This window comes from Apaloderma vittatum, unplaced genomic scaffold (assembly GCF_000703405.1).
Source record: "Apaloderma vittatum isolate BGI_N311 unplaced genomic scaffold, ASM70340v1 scaffold12905, whole genome shotgun sequence".
NCBI classification, from domain to species: domain Eukaryota; kingdom Metazoa; phylum Chordata; class Aves; order Trogoniformes; family Trogonidae; genus Apaloderma; species Apaloderma vittatum.
This window is the reverse complement of record NW_009715534.1, coordinates 15,287-30,847: the sequence shown is the minus strand read 5'-3', so window position 1 is coordinate 30,847 and position 15,561 is coordinate 15,287.

The window sequence follows — 15,561 nt, the reverse complement described above, 5'->3', positions numbered from 1 at the left end:
TTGAAATAATTCTGTGATATTTTTGAAACAGAGACAGACTTCAAGAAAAGCTTATAGTATATAATTAAAATAATTGCTTTAGTAAACAAAAATAAGCAGGTGGCAAAGCTGTGTAGATGAATTTGAGGAGATATTTATGCAGTCTTGCAGATTAGCAGAGTGGACCAAATACCAGTAATTCAAACAAGAAATTAGGAAGTGGCTATATTGTTCTATACTTGGGGGAGGGACAGGAGGAGCAGATGGGACTTCATGTAAATGCACTACTAATACACAGACAATGCTGCTCAAAAGCATTTGGATCGCAGCTGGGAAAACTTCTGTAGAAAAGAGAGTCAGTCTAATAAAACAGTAGAAAGATTTCAGGCAAGGCTAAAATAGCTCAGTGTTACAAGGAGGAGAAAAAATTGTTTGAAAGGATGATAAAGCCTGGGGGGGTTATATCAAACAAAGGCTTCAACGTTCAATTTCAAGTGCTCGTTTTAAAGAGCAGTTGCTGCTTTATAGAAAAATGTAGTATGGCTATTTTTAGTAATACTGTATGACAGCCACGCAGTTTCTCTTCCTCCGTTCCTTAGTAGCGAGAACATCTTGTGTCTTCCTTCCTCTCATCTCGTTAAGTACTGTTAAAACAAAACCTAGCAATCTTAGGTGGGGATTTAACAAGAAATCCAAGTTGATTCTTTAACTAGGATGACTTTTTGATAAAACATCAGCTAAAAATATCTGAGAAGCAGCTCCTGAACGTGCTTTGCTGCCCTCCTCACTGCCCCTGAAGCACATACTTCATGTGCTTTCCTCCCTGCAATGCAGCATTTGAGGTGTGTGCATGGAGGGATGCCAATGAAAATAGAATATTTTGCAACCAACACAGAGAAGAACAAAGTCAGAATCTGCCTAGTTTGCAAGTAACAAAGAACAATTGACATGAAAGGAGATAAAGATGCGTATGGCAGTAGGAGTTAATTTAAGAAACCATGGTGGCTTCCATTGAAAGGAACATTTCTTCTGAGCAATCACCATCAAGGAAGATAACCAAGATAACAGGGTTATTATTTAACTTCCTTTAACAACATTCATTGCTAAGTGGCCTACCTTGGGTGGAAGCAGGCAATCAACCCTCAGTCACCTTTCCAGCTGACTAGGTGAGACCCTTGGAGGAGGAAGAGGAGGACTGTTCATGTGGCAGTTCTCAAGCACAGCCTGACCACATACAGCCATAACGACCAGGAGCTGCAGAGATCCAAACATATGCAGGGGGATAGATGCCTGATCACAGAGCCTGACTGCATTTGCAGATTGTTAAAGAAATAGCATCAAATCCAACAAATGGTGTAAGAGCAATGAAAATGTTTGGTGAAAAGCACAGGTAAGATTTGGCACTTGCTAGCAGGTGACACTGCAACACCCAGTGCTGTTTCCAGCAATCAGCTCTTAAAAAGTGTTGCAATATGAGCTGCCTTAAAGGGTGTTTCAGAGAATGGCAGTGACTAGCCCTGCCCTTGCTCAAGATGACCCCTTAGAGAAAAAAAGCGAGATCCTGTTTATCGGTTTGGCTTTGCTGTAGAGATATTATTAATAAAGAAAGCCCTTACCTCTTTGTGCTGTTGTTTTGCAGCTGCCTTTATGGACGGTGATGAGAGCTTGAACTGGAAGGATCTCTTCCACCTGCAGAACAGGGATGTTTTATCTCAGAGGTCACTGATATGTTCTGCAGTTATGAAGGGTTACTTTTGAGTTAAAGATTAATTTTTGGTTTAGGTGCTTAAGCCTGCTTCTCTATTATATAACAATCCAAGCAGGATATCCAAATCACTACCACATCAAGCCACGAGAAATCTTTGCACTTCCTTTTTCTCCTCACTTTCTTGCTTAAAATGCAGTGAGCATCAAAAGGAAAATTAGAGTATACACAAAAAATGATGGCATTTGACATCCACATCCAAGTGCATTGTAATTGCTTTGATGTGGATAGCCTCACCGCCTTCTGCTGCCAGTTCTTCCCTACCAGAGGGCCTCTGAACCTGTAGCACATTTTAAGTGCTCGTGTTTGTGTACAAGTTTCCATCCTTATGGTCCTCTGTCCATTTTGAAAGAAGAGCTATTCACATGATCATATGCAGGAATAAGGACCAGTCTTCATAGGGAAGGTCCTGTCTCAGAGCCATGTAAAGACCTTTTCTTCTTTAAGTACTTGCTCTTAATTTAATTAATATATAGAAACTCATTTGCAAATGAAATGTAAAAGCCAGGGAGAAAATTAAATGCTTATTTGCATTTATTTAAAATAGTTCTATTTTTACATGAATCCTGCCTTCCTTTATCCTAACATGAAATGCTTCACACTGGAGTTACTCCTGACTTACAGTAGTACAAGTGAGATTAGAAATAGGTCTACTAAATTTAGTGATTCAACTACTTGCTTATTTTTCACTTTATACTACTGAGAAAGTATACTACTGTGGGGGGGAAGTGATTATTACTTTGTAGCTTACTATTTCATTGCTAATTGCTCCTTATTTTATAACCCATAATTTGGAACAAGATTTAGAGTCCACAGTGCAAGAGATTTCTTGTTAAGGTCATTATTTTATTTGTGGAGTATCATTAATATTACCAACATTCTTTAGAAGCTTTTTAAATGCAGGCAACTTGATCTCCTTTATAAAAACACTCTTTGATGGTAGCTTATTAACAACAAGAAATTAAAGAATTGACTCCAATTGTTTGGCTGAATCCTGGCATGGACAACTCTTTGGAGTATAATAAGTATTTAAGCAGGAGGAAATAGATTAATTACAGGAAAAACAAGAACAGAATTAAAACAACAGGATAAAGAAAAGAGCATCAATGCCTTTGTTTATCTTATCCTTTGAAAATTTAAGCTATCCAGGGCAGAGATTGTCTCCTACTTTGTTTCTATTACTGCATCAGGGCAGCAGCCTTAGCTGGTTACAAAATCACAGTGCAAAACAAGAGCAACAATTTCATTGGCGCTTCAGAAGAACTTGCATGCCTTAATCGTTACCTTAATTAAAAAGGTATGTTATGTAATTACAATACTAAGTTTGAGTGAACAAATATGTAAGATGTATGTTGTTAGGAGCAATATTTCATTGACAGAGAAATGATAAGATGGTTTTCAATGCTACCTATCACTCTATAGGGAACTACCTCCAGCTCAAGCAGGCTATTTTTCATTCTGTGAAGGTTTATTGCAGGAGAATGGGAATTACATTGTAATGTCATAATCAGTGATACCTGGTTATTATTGCACCTTACCATGATTTCTCAATATACTGTCTCCATATAACTGAAGTTATCATTGTCTCCTAGAAGTACAAGTGTGGAATGAAGAGGCCCCTTCACACAATTCACTAAATATGTCTCCCCTACAAGGATTTCCACTTCTTCTCCATATGCAGCAGCAGCAAGTCTTACCACCTCCTCCCTCCTTCACACTCCACACTGCAGTTTGAAGAGTTATTTCCCAGCCGTCATCTTTCAAGATAATCAAAATGGATGGCAAAGTCTGAGACCGCAAGTTAAGCGATGTTGCCCACTGCAAGAGCTTGTCAGACAGTGAAGTGAGAGGTAAAGACCACCCAAGGTCCTGAGTTCTTACCTGAGTGTTGATAATCACACCTGGGTATGTCAATGGAAGGAGCGTAATTCAGAAAAGGCCCCCCTTGCCCAGGCAAAAGATTGCACGCAGCGCTTCACAAGGGTTGGTGGCTACAGACAGTCCTCTGTATAGAGCAATGATGCTCAGCGCCTTCCAGGAGCAGGGCCACAAAGATTTGAGATACACTGCGAAAAAGCAGTAATAACAGGAAGCCTTCTCACTGCCTTAGTGGCTAGCTCAGCAAGCGTGCTGTAGGCACATCTCCAAGCACACAGGCTGCAGGTGATACGCCCTGGAGGGGAACAAACAAGTACTTCTTGTTCAACGCCTTTTCCAGTACATTGCACTGAACACTGAGGCAGGAGACTATCCTATTTTTCCAAGAGTAAGACTATAAATTCATTTTACTAATTGATTAAATAAAAGTATTTTCAGATATTAATCACACTGAAGCAACAGTAAAAGGTTATTCCCATCCTGATATCCTTCAGATAGCTTCACTCAGTCAAATAACAGCAGCATTCCCTTAAGGGTGATTAATGCTCTCCATGCAGGTGAGGTTTTTATCCAGCTGGTAACTCACAGTCATTCCCAAACAGACATCAGAGACTGGATTTATGAGTTCACAGGGTGAATTCGACACTAACCATACAGTATGATGCAGACCTGCAGTACTTTGTTTATGCAAGTCTTCATGCTGCCATCTCCCAACTTTGTTAGGTCCAGGAATCGGCATAGGCACAGCACCAGTCACCGAGGCGGTGGCATGCTTGGCATCCCTTCAGGCACACATCTGGAGTGCCCCAAAGTTAACTCAGTGTGACACTGACTTCTGCATCTCGGCTGGGTGTCACAGGAGCAGCAGCCTCCAAAGAAAGGCTTATGAGTAATTTTCCATTGTAGCCCTCCTGTCATTGACATGTATTTGGGAGAAGGCCAAAGGAAGCAGAGAGGTTCTTCTCTTGACAAATATAAGGTGCTCTTAAATAGCTTAAGGATAAAGGAACCCACCATTTATACATACATGTATATACACATGTATAAATTATATACACACACAATATACCGTTGCATCTCATGGCAACCGATGTTACCATTGTGAGGTCTTTGTGATTGCGATCTTCTTCAGGAGGAGAGCAAGATATTTCACAGCACGTCTCTTCTACCAAAGTGGCACCAACTATATCAAGGGTGAAGCACACACTTTAAGAGCCCAGAGCAGATGCTCATTAAACTGAAGCTCTGCAGCATTCACGTGCTATGCAGGTCATGATATCAACAGGCCGTTTTGTGAAAGATGCAATAGCACCTCAACAAAAACAGAGAGGCAAATAACGACAAAACTGGTGCCTTCAGTTAGAAAACTAATTCACATCTGGACATCTTTTTAAATGCCTGCATGTAGGCACTGAGCCTGCTAACAACTGAAGTAGATCTGACTCTGACTGTGATGCTATAAAATTAATTACAACTTCCATGGAAAATAGTTCCCTACTCAGCCCACAAGGCTTCAGACTTAAAATACTTTCCCTACAGACAAGTATATTTCACTCTCTGTTACTGTCTCTTCAAGTAGAGAAGTTTCTCATATGTTCAAAGTTCTTTCAACCAGAGCGTTGCATGTGCCTTGACACAGCTTAAAAGGCAATGACGGCTTTGAACTTTTTGTCCCCTAGAAATGAGAACACTTAGGGCTCGTATTTTTATATCTTGGCTTCTAAGCAAATGACAGTTCTGAAAAAATCACTGTTTTGGATATAAGCCATCAATCCCACACTCCAAGTGCCTAAATCCCTACATAGAACTATGAAATTTTGGTTGAAACTGAGGATAGTTCATGGAGATGCACCAAGTTTGTATCCCCTCGCTTCAGAGGGAATTAAGTTTTAGAGTGAACTAAAAAAGAGAAATGGGGGTAATTCCACAATAATATTAAAAAATGCACTTAAGCCATTAGCTATGAAAGATCAAACACACAAACAGCTGTTTGATTCCACCCTGTCCTCATCTCACTTGCCTGGAAGCCAGTCTTTAAAGGGGACACAGTTTGACCAGGAAGAACAATATCTTCTCCCCATTTGCAATAAGCCATACACCCTTTCCTGCAGGCTAGGAAATAGGAAGGCTGGGAAGGGAATCGCACCTCAGATGCACTTTGCTGGGATGCATGCCTGAACCACGAGACTCTTAGGCTCAAGATCAGCGACATTATCACCGGCTTTGATTTTCACCTGTTTTTAATGAGGATTTCCTGCTCAGGCCCCAGAACACAAGGTTACAGTCACCTACCTTTGAGAGAAGGTGCTGGATTCTCCCCCCCGTTCCACATCATTCAGACAGCCCTCAGCTTGCTCCCTTGGCTTGCAGAGCTGCCCGATGGCGTGGAGCTGTGTCCAATACATTGCCACAGGCACTGCTCCCCACCACAGGGCTCCAGGCTCCCCTCCAAGGCTCACCCCAAACTGATCATGAAACCCTTTCCCTAGTAGCAGAGTACTACTGGGCATAACTAACCAAACAACTCCACGTTTTCAAAATCTCTTAACCACAAACCACATCAGTAGCTTTTGTTTTGCAGTTATTTGCATGGCCACATTGTATTCTTTGGTTGTTTCCTACATGCTGGGACAAATGTAGTCCTTGGTACAGCTGGATATCCTTTATCTCAATTCACTGACATGCAATTACATAGAAATTTCCCATAATGAAACACTGAAAAATTTACAAGTGGCATTTCTTCTCACTTCTCTATCTATGTGGAAAAAACACAATATCCAAGTCTTGCTATGCCTCTTCATCAGAATACAATCTTTTTGTTCAGTTTTTTTTTGTATTTTTAATGTCACAGGTCAATATTTTAGATTACAGAAAAGCACATAGGAACCAAGAAATACATTCTGACATCCCTTTCCTTTCCCATGGTGCCTTCCTCATTAAGGCTACAGAGATTAGGATAGTTGGTTTGTTCTTATGTTTATACCTATGAAAAAACTGGCTGGGCAAGCAGATTCCCACAACAAAACCTACCTGAGCAGGTAATTTAGCACAAGGAAATGGGAACTAAAGATAATGGTATAATGAAGCAAAGCCATTTGTCCTCCCAGTTCTCATATTTGGAAAAGTACAAATATATTTGTCAGCCTTAGTTTCCCCACTTGCAGTAAATCTGCTTTCATCTACCTGATTATTCACTACTAGGGTAAAGGAAAAGTTATTACTGAAAGCATTGCTAGAGGCAGCACATACCTTCATTTCCAAAGCTGTAATTACATGAAGAACTCTTATAGAAGAATCTAATTCTGGAACATGATGGATGTAAAGGAATCCAAACCATCCATTTAGTACCACGTGAGTGACTTCAGCTGAGTACAAAGTTGTCAGACTCTTCAGTGGTGTGCAGCCTTCCCAGCCACATGCAAACTCACCTTTTATCTAACCTACACTTACACACTCTTAGCTGGGAAGAGAGAAAATGGAGATACTAGAAAGACAATGCAACTCAGAGCTGAGGCTTTAGGTGAATCCTGCAAGCAAAAGGGAAAAAAAAATTGAAAGAATGCTTTTATTTCTCATAAATAATCAGTTTTCAAAGAGCCATATTTCAAGGAAGAAAAAAAGTGTCAGCCTGAAGTACTGTGACTGATTCCTTTTGAGTTATCTCAGCATGGTGTCATCTTATCTGAAGATTTCATTCGTTTCTGTGACTAGTAATTGGGCCTTAAATCGGCTAACAGATTTAGTGGGATCAAGCTCTCAAATTCAGAGCACTGTGAAAACATATAGAGAGTTTTTGATCTTTAAACTGGAAGATAAATGCATGTTATCCACGTGACATGTGCCACTAAGTGGAGGAGTTTACAGAGTGAGCTTCTTAGTATTTGGTGTGCTAATAAGAAGATGCAAGTCATTCTTTGTTCCTGCCAGTCTTAAAAACTTCCTGAATGTTGGTAAATCTGCTGGAAAAAGTGCCAGAATAGGCTTATAAATTTATGCATAATTCACCAATATACCTGTCTTACCTGAGGTAACCAATCCTCTCTAAGAGCACACTACAAGAAAGAGGTTTTTATAGTGTTTTGCTATTTGTTAGCTTATAACTTAGTTTAAAAGACTCAGGATGGCACAATTTCTATCAAAACATTTAAATTATATTTAAAGTAGATTAATTACAATCTGTAGCTTTGTATTACAATCTTACAGAAAGTGCAAAATTAAGTTTCACTGCTGAGATCTCTTATAAAGCAAATGAGTTTCTGAATGTTTCACAGTTTGAAATCACTATATCCTGTACTTTTGACTTATATCTAAATTTAAAGCAGTCTTTCAGACTCATAGACCACTTTGTCATATTATCACCCCAAATTTTTTACATCTGGTAATTGAAAAAAGACTAATGAACAGTATGCCAGAATGCTAATCGTTTTCGATGGGGACAGACTCTAGTCATTCAAATTCAAAACCAAACAGGTGCATATATCTAAGTTTGTGAACAGATCACCATGCCTTGTGCTATATATTAGGGTATATTAGCTGCACTTCTGTATTGATGCCTGTAAGTGGATGAAAAGATTGTTGTATTGCAAACCATGTGCTACTGAAAAAAAAGCTGAAAACATTTTGCCATTCCAGCTCCCTTTTTAATTTTAGTGGTAATTATTTTCAGAATCTTTCTTCCACATCCTTAAGGACTGCTGGTTTGTTTGTAGCAGGGATTGTGACATTAAAACTTTCTTCCATACAAATCAAATTATTGGAGGGAGCTAGAGGAGCATTTATTATTGAGGCTTTCTCAGCTCCCTCTAATGAGGTCAGAGAAGCTGAAATTGTTTTACATTTGGAACAGATAATGCTAATCAGCTGTTACTGAGCACAGCTTCAAGGTGACTGCTGTGTCCCAGTAAATCTGTGTCACACTTGCACACATATAGACAGGGAACTACAGCATATTAAGAAAATGGAATGTATCTTATTAAATATTAATTTTATGTTGATGACTCAATTATCTGTCATTCTATAGAAACACTTTCACTGAGCAGGCAATGTAAGGTAGCATAGTCTTCTATTAATTTAATACTCAGTAAATCTGGTGCTCCAGTTTCCCATGGGAAAAAAAATACCCTCAGGTGTCTGCTACTTTTTAGCATATTTCTATTTTAAACCAATCAATGCATGAACTCATCTGAAGTTAAAGACAACATTTTTTTTGTCCCATTTCTCAAATTCCTTCATAAAAGCTCCTATTAACTTTAACAAATAAGGACTTCTGAACTGCTCTCAAGGTTTTTAAATTCCACCCATAAGCTTCAGACAATTCCAAGTAAAGCTTCCAAAATTATATACAGCTCTGCAAACTTACAAAAATTCATAACCAGCCAAATTCCAATAAACAGCATTTCCAGATCAGTGCAAAGGAACATTGGCAGACTAAAGCCTGGAATCTAATAAACTCTGGCTGGCTGTACTCTAGGAAAATGTATTTATGCATTCATTTATACCTCTCATTAAGTCTTTTACTCTGAGTCCTGCTCTCTACCTGTCTTTCTCCCCAGTCTCTCCACGTTCATTATCTTTATTCACATCTTTTTATATTGAAATTCTGTTACCAGACAACAGAATTGGCAACCAATGTGTACCTCAGCTCCTAATGCAGTCAGTCTTCCCCCCTTCTTGATTTGCACATCCAAATCAATCCACTAAAACTCCCTTAAAATAATCATGCGCAGCACCATGCCTCCTCGTTCAGAAGCTTAGGACACAGCTGACAATGCATTACAGGGTATTTCTGAAATACAAACAAGATTTGAAGCTGTGCAGAAATAAGTCTTTGCCTTCATATTAATTGTTTCACAATCAGTTCCTGAAAAATACAACATGCAGCCTGTACTGTATTTTGAATTTATATTGTATTTTTACAGCTTTAAACTTGAGTCCTCCAGCTAAGTGTTCAACACATACAATAGAAAAGCCTGAAGAGATTCTCCCAAAACCATTTCCAAGTGTCCTTCGTCTGACACCTTTCACTTCTGGCATTTCCACAGAAAATAGCTGCTCTTCTAGTGGAATAGAGGTTAATGGAAAGGAATTTGGAAACAAATACTTACCTTCTCCCACTCCATTTAGTAGTATTATACTGTTGTGCCAACCTCCAAAATCTGAAAACTATTGTAGTGGCAGGTACAGAGTAAAGTTGAGATTAAATGTCATTGCCTGCTAGCATTTTCCATATTAGCATTGGAGTAACTACAGTCAACACAAAAAGTAGAAGAGATTTGTTCCAGTCAACATGTAACTTTCACATTTTCAGGAGAAAGCCTGGTCACATTCCTGGAAAACTCCATAGGTTCCCCTTGTAGGATTAGCTTCCCTTGTGTGAATGACTGGAAAACATAGCAGGAGATAGGACGTAGAAAGAGCAGCAGTAGCTAAGGGAAAGGTCAGTTATTCTGTACTCTGTGTGTTATTGAAAAGCCCACAAAACCAAACAATGTTTGCATTTAAAAGGTTTCTAATGATGCAGCAGTACCCTCTTGATAATGGAAGATGTCAGTGTATTACTAATACAGCAAGATAGTCTAAAACCAACACCTTATGAAAAACATTTATAAAAAACCCAAACTGCACAGTATTCTAGCTTGCAAAAGTCTTTTGCAGCTATTATGTCATTGCTTTCCAAGTTACTGAAAGTGTAAGGAAGAGTATAATAGGCTTTCTTAAAATTAAGTAGCAGCATCTCACAATTCTCCCTACAAGCATTTAAAAGAGTTCAAGGGAAGACAGCATTTATTCCCAAGTTTGTAACCTTTACTCCACTATTCACTACATGGACATTAAATCCATTAAGTAGTTCAGAAACATGCAATTTAATTTCATCATATATCTTAGCAGCTATCGAAATGGCTACAATTCTGCATATATTAACAGCCCAGATTTGCAATTCCTTTACTTCCTCTGTCCAAAGGAGCTAGAAAATCATCCTTTACATGAAATATTTAGCATTTTTATGTATGTTTTTATTTACATATATATATAGACAGCAGCTTTCAAGAGAACCTTCCTTAAATGCTATTCATACACATTGCTTACAAACACTTAAACTTTATTAAGGCTGAACGTTGAGTGCAGACCTGTGGATTGTGACTGACAGCTGCAGGGCACACAATCACAAGCAATAGCTAAACACAGAAGAAATATTTCTAAACAAAGACTTTGAGTATTTATCTCAAGAAAGTATAACAAGTGTTCCTTTGAGCAATTGAACGTATTTCAAATAACATTTGGCACTTGTGCTGTGGGTGAGATGTGTAACTCAACATTACCTTGGTGGAGGTAGCTTTTACTTTTTGTGAAGAGATCACACATCCTCTGGGGATGCACCAGGTCTCACAATTGAGATGCACTGCATGCAGGACAGCTCCTTTTCCAAAGGAGAGCCTAGCTCAATAATGATGACAAAAGAAACTGCTCAGCTGCATTCGTTACCTCATTTTTCAGTCTAAAGGGGCAGAAATAAAAGGTCCACAGACTGTCCTCATGATTAAGAAGATAAGCCTGCCCAGAGAGGAGGATGCTGCATACCAACGTGTCAGCCACGGGCATATTTCATTGGCATGCTTTTTAAGCAGTTCTCAAGCAATCTCAGAATCCCTAAGAATATGCAAAATTAAAGATGAATATTAAAAGGTACTAGAAAAGCACATCTTGGCATTCAGGGTTTGTCATAACCTACCATCACAATGTAGAATGCTATGATCAAGCCAGCAAGGGACTAGAATCAAAAGTTATCCACTACTAAGCTTTATTGTGCAGCCTAAGCAGATTCTCTCAGGAGTGATTTAAATCCCCTGCATAACTTTATTAATTATCTGGAAGATGATTTATTCAGATTGACTCCTCATAATGTAAAAGCATATTTAACACATGAATTTATTCTATTTTAAATGAATTAGTTCAGATAAAACTGTAATGGTTTTATGCTGGTACTTTGACAGAATTAATAAACTTGGATACTTTATCTGATTAGCTTTGTTATCTCCATTCTTCACATTGCTTCAAGGTCAAGATCACAAAGTTGAAGTTCTTGAAGTTAAGCCAGTCTATCATATAATCTTACAGAAAAAATAAGTTTTGATTTAGATAGTATATCCAAATTCATTACGCTAAATGAGGGTCTGATTTGCAAGTTAAAAACACTTTCAAATTAGGTAACATTTTAATAAGTCTAAAATGGATCACCACAGACGTGAAAATCAGGGCTGTGTTTTTAATGCATATGCTGTTGTTTCCCAGTACAGCAAAAAGAAAGAAAAATGACATTTTAAAAAACAGTTTAATCATTTAGGGATAATAGCTTGTAATAATTCCAGCTGCTCTTTTAAGTGCATATTCCATATATCAAGTTGCAGTGTCATGAATTTTGTTGAAACATAAGAAATCTAGTCACATGGAGGTACTGCAAGCCAGACCCCTGCATTCTCAGTTCTGTAGTAGTTTCACCCCATGGACAAGTGATTGTAAAACACGTGTTGTAGGTCTCTCTCCATTCCTGGAGTGGGAGAACTGGAGGTACAAACCCTCTAGACTTGAGACAGCAGCATGCCACTGACCATGAGATTTCCCAATTTCCTATCAGATATCAAGCTGTTATTCCACATTAGGAAATAGGACAGAAAAACATGTTTTGCTTCTGTGGCATATAGATTTTTTTTTTTTCCAGCTGCCTGTTTATGAAGTCACTTTTCCCTCTGCAGTTTCAAGGGACTCACTGCTGCAGACTTAAATTTACTTAAGGGAAAAAAAATTAGCAAGCATATACAAATCTTCTCCCAACTTTAATAAAACCCCAGCTTTCAAGTAAAGCAGAATTATGCAGTTCCATCTCCTTTGTCTTGAAGGGAAACTGGACAAGAAAAAAAAAAAATCTTGGCGATGGAGGGCACAGAGAATCATAGAATGGCCTAAACTGGAAGGGACCTTAGAGATCATTTTAATCCAGCCTCCCTGTTGCCAGGGACGCCACCTCTCGACTAGATCAGGCAACACACGGGGACCAAACGGGAACACACAAAGTTGATCCAACTACTTTTACTTTAGTATCTGAAGGTGTTTAGCATACTTTGTAATCCTTTATTTTGCCAAGCTATGTCAAAAAATAATAATGAAGTGTCACCACTTTACAGCCACATGACGTTTGGGTCAATGAGCAGTAAGCTGGGCTCCTACCTAGTTTACCCCTAACAGACAAGTAAAACCTGGGCATGAAAACAAAAACATGCTGAAGCAATTGTCTGAGCAGTAAATAAGCCTAAACTAAGCAGACACATGTTGGTGCTCCTGATAGGCCCAGCCAAAATTTAGACACCAGATTAGGGAAGTTCCTAACTATGTTCCTTTTGGTAGCCTTGCTTATAAATTGACCTGACACATTTCAGGAAAATTAGAGATGGTAGCTGTTCATATCTGTAAATATGTTTGAGGCATAACTCCATCCCAGAGAAGCTAAGCTGACTGCAGGCAAAGACCACGAAGAAGAAATTGTAAAAACAGCCAGAATGTTTTTTCCAATGCTTATCACATCGGAGTTACTCGGAACAGTAAAAATACACCACAGCTACCTCCTAACCAAAGCCAACTGAAACATCTGCAGTCCTGCCTTCCTCCTGGCAGTACTTCCCCCTAAGCAGAGACTGGTATGGCAATCAAGTCAGTTCACTCAGTCTTTTAATGAGCATCAGTGAAAGGCTATTAATTATACAAGCTTTCATGTTATATATTAACTGGAGCTGGCCAAGTCTTTCATTAAACCATATCAGGTAAAAAGTGATTCTATGAAGTGCTGTGTGGAAAAAGCCCAGCAGCTGTTGAGCACCCAGCAGATGATGCTGCACTTCACCAACATATTTCAGTTTCCACGTTCAGCTCACGCTTTTTATGTCACAACAGTGCTGTTATTCAAACAACTTGGGCTAAGCAAAGCAAACTCTTCATGCAATGCACAAACCATTCAAAGATGGAACAAACCAGACCTCCAACAACAGATACTGGTTTTCTAGAAGTCTTCAAGCAGTCAGGTCTGAAGCAGGCAGGCTACAGAAATAAGCTGGCACCGCTAGTCCTTTTCACCTGCATTGTTCATCCAGGCCAAGTACTAAAGCTTCTGTGGTCACCTTCGGTGGGGACGATAGAGGTTACAGCTAAAGCAAGCTCTGCTGCAGCAGGATAACAGATACTGATGATTTCCAACTTTAGAATTCTACATCTAAACAAATCTGAAAACTCATGAAGTCTCATAAAAGACCCATTACTTTAGCAGCTTACTCCTGTGTGCTTAAATAGGCCCCTGCATTTTGCTCAGGGCAAAGTACCATTTTAGTCTCCTTTTCACAAGATTATGGGGTTCACCCCATGCCAAAAATATTTCTGCTGTCTATCCAACAGGATCTGCTTTCCCAGCCTCTTCTACAAACGCCTTAACATACTTCTGTTCTGGATATCTTTCATAGTTATGCCACAGTGTACTTATTCAGGAAGCATAGAATGTGATGTAGTGTCTTCAGTGCAGAACTTGAGCCAATTAACTGATTCTCAAGAAATTAGTTACAAATGAAATAGGACAACTACAAACATGCTCCTTCTGAACACAGTTCATGACATTATCAGCTTTTTTCCCTGCACAAGTAAGCTTTTTCTTTACATTGTGAGAAACTAGTATTACCTTAATCCAGGACCTACTTTTAAGCTTTGATGCTTTTCAAATCAAAAGGTAGAGAATAAGCAATGTAAAGACTCACCAACAGCAAGGGACTTTTTTTTTTTTGTGTGTGTGTGTGTGTGTGTGTGTGTGTAAAGTTACTCCACTTATTAGAGAAGTCTGAGGTGTCAATTCAGCAACTGAGGAAGCTGCTTTAAACACAACAACTGCTATGACTGGTTACCCTGTATAACTAATTGCTCTCAGCATACAGATGCCCTTCACGTGTTCAGACACACCAGTCCTGCCCTATGCACACACCGCATGTTGGAACAGAGTAGTTCCACTGTCACTGAAAAGCGGGAACCTCACAGCCCCCCGCCCAGTGTTTATAGATGCTTGGTGCCAGCAAGTACTGACACAGGCATACGACACAGGTGTCAGACTGCAGCCCAGCTGCAAATGCAAAGTTTAATAGTACCAGATTCTCTTCAGCTATCAGCTTCCATGACAAACCAAACAAGGCAGAGAAGCTTTAGAAGTTTTATGGTGAGAACAGAAGACTCCTCCCCGCCTCAGCAGTCATCCACTATTAAAGACCCCAGATCCAGCAGTGATGGACAAGACATTCCTGCCCTCTGCCCCACCAAGGGAGGAAGCATCACATGCTGCTCACTTATTTGCTGGGATACAGAACTGCAGTGTACTTCCAAGCAGCTCACACAGCAAAGCGTCATCACTCAAAATACTTACCTAGCTTAGCCTGACAGTCAGGTAATTCAGAAACCTTGAGCCAAACCCATTCAAGATTAGTACACATTTCAGAGGGCTTGTATTTTGACTTAATACCAGAAGTGCTAGAGTTGAATGGTTCCAAAAGACAAAAGCTGGACATCAGTCAGTTGTTGCAATGAGTGATGCTCTTCTCTCCCAACTTATGACTACAAATTCCACCCACTCCCTTGCAGTATCATCAGTTGTGCTACAGTATGATGGCCTAGCTTACAGAGACAACATTTTGTGAGCTTGTTTTCTCTTGTGAGAGCAGGATTTAGCAATATTTGCTTCAAGTCAGCATGCTGTTATGGAGTCGGAGCCAAAGGAATAAAAACAAGGATTCCCAGGCAGTACAGTCTGTGTGGCCATGCTTCTCATTTGTCCCCACAGCCACAGAAGAGTTCCTCCCAAGCAACGTAAAGTCACTTCCCCTCCCAAGTCGTTATTTAATCCTTACAGACCAAAAGCCAAA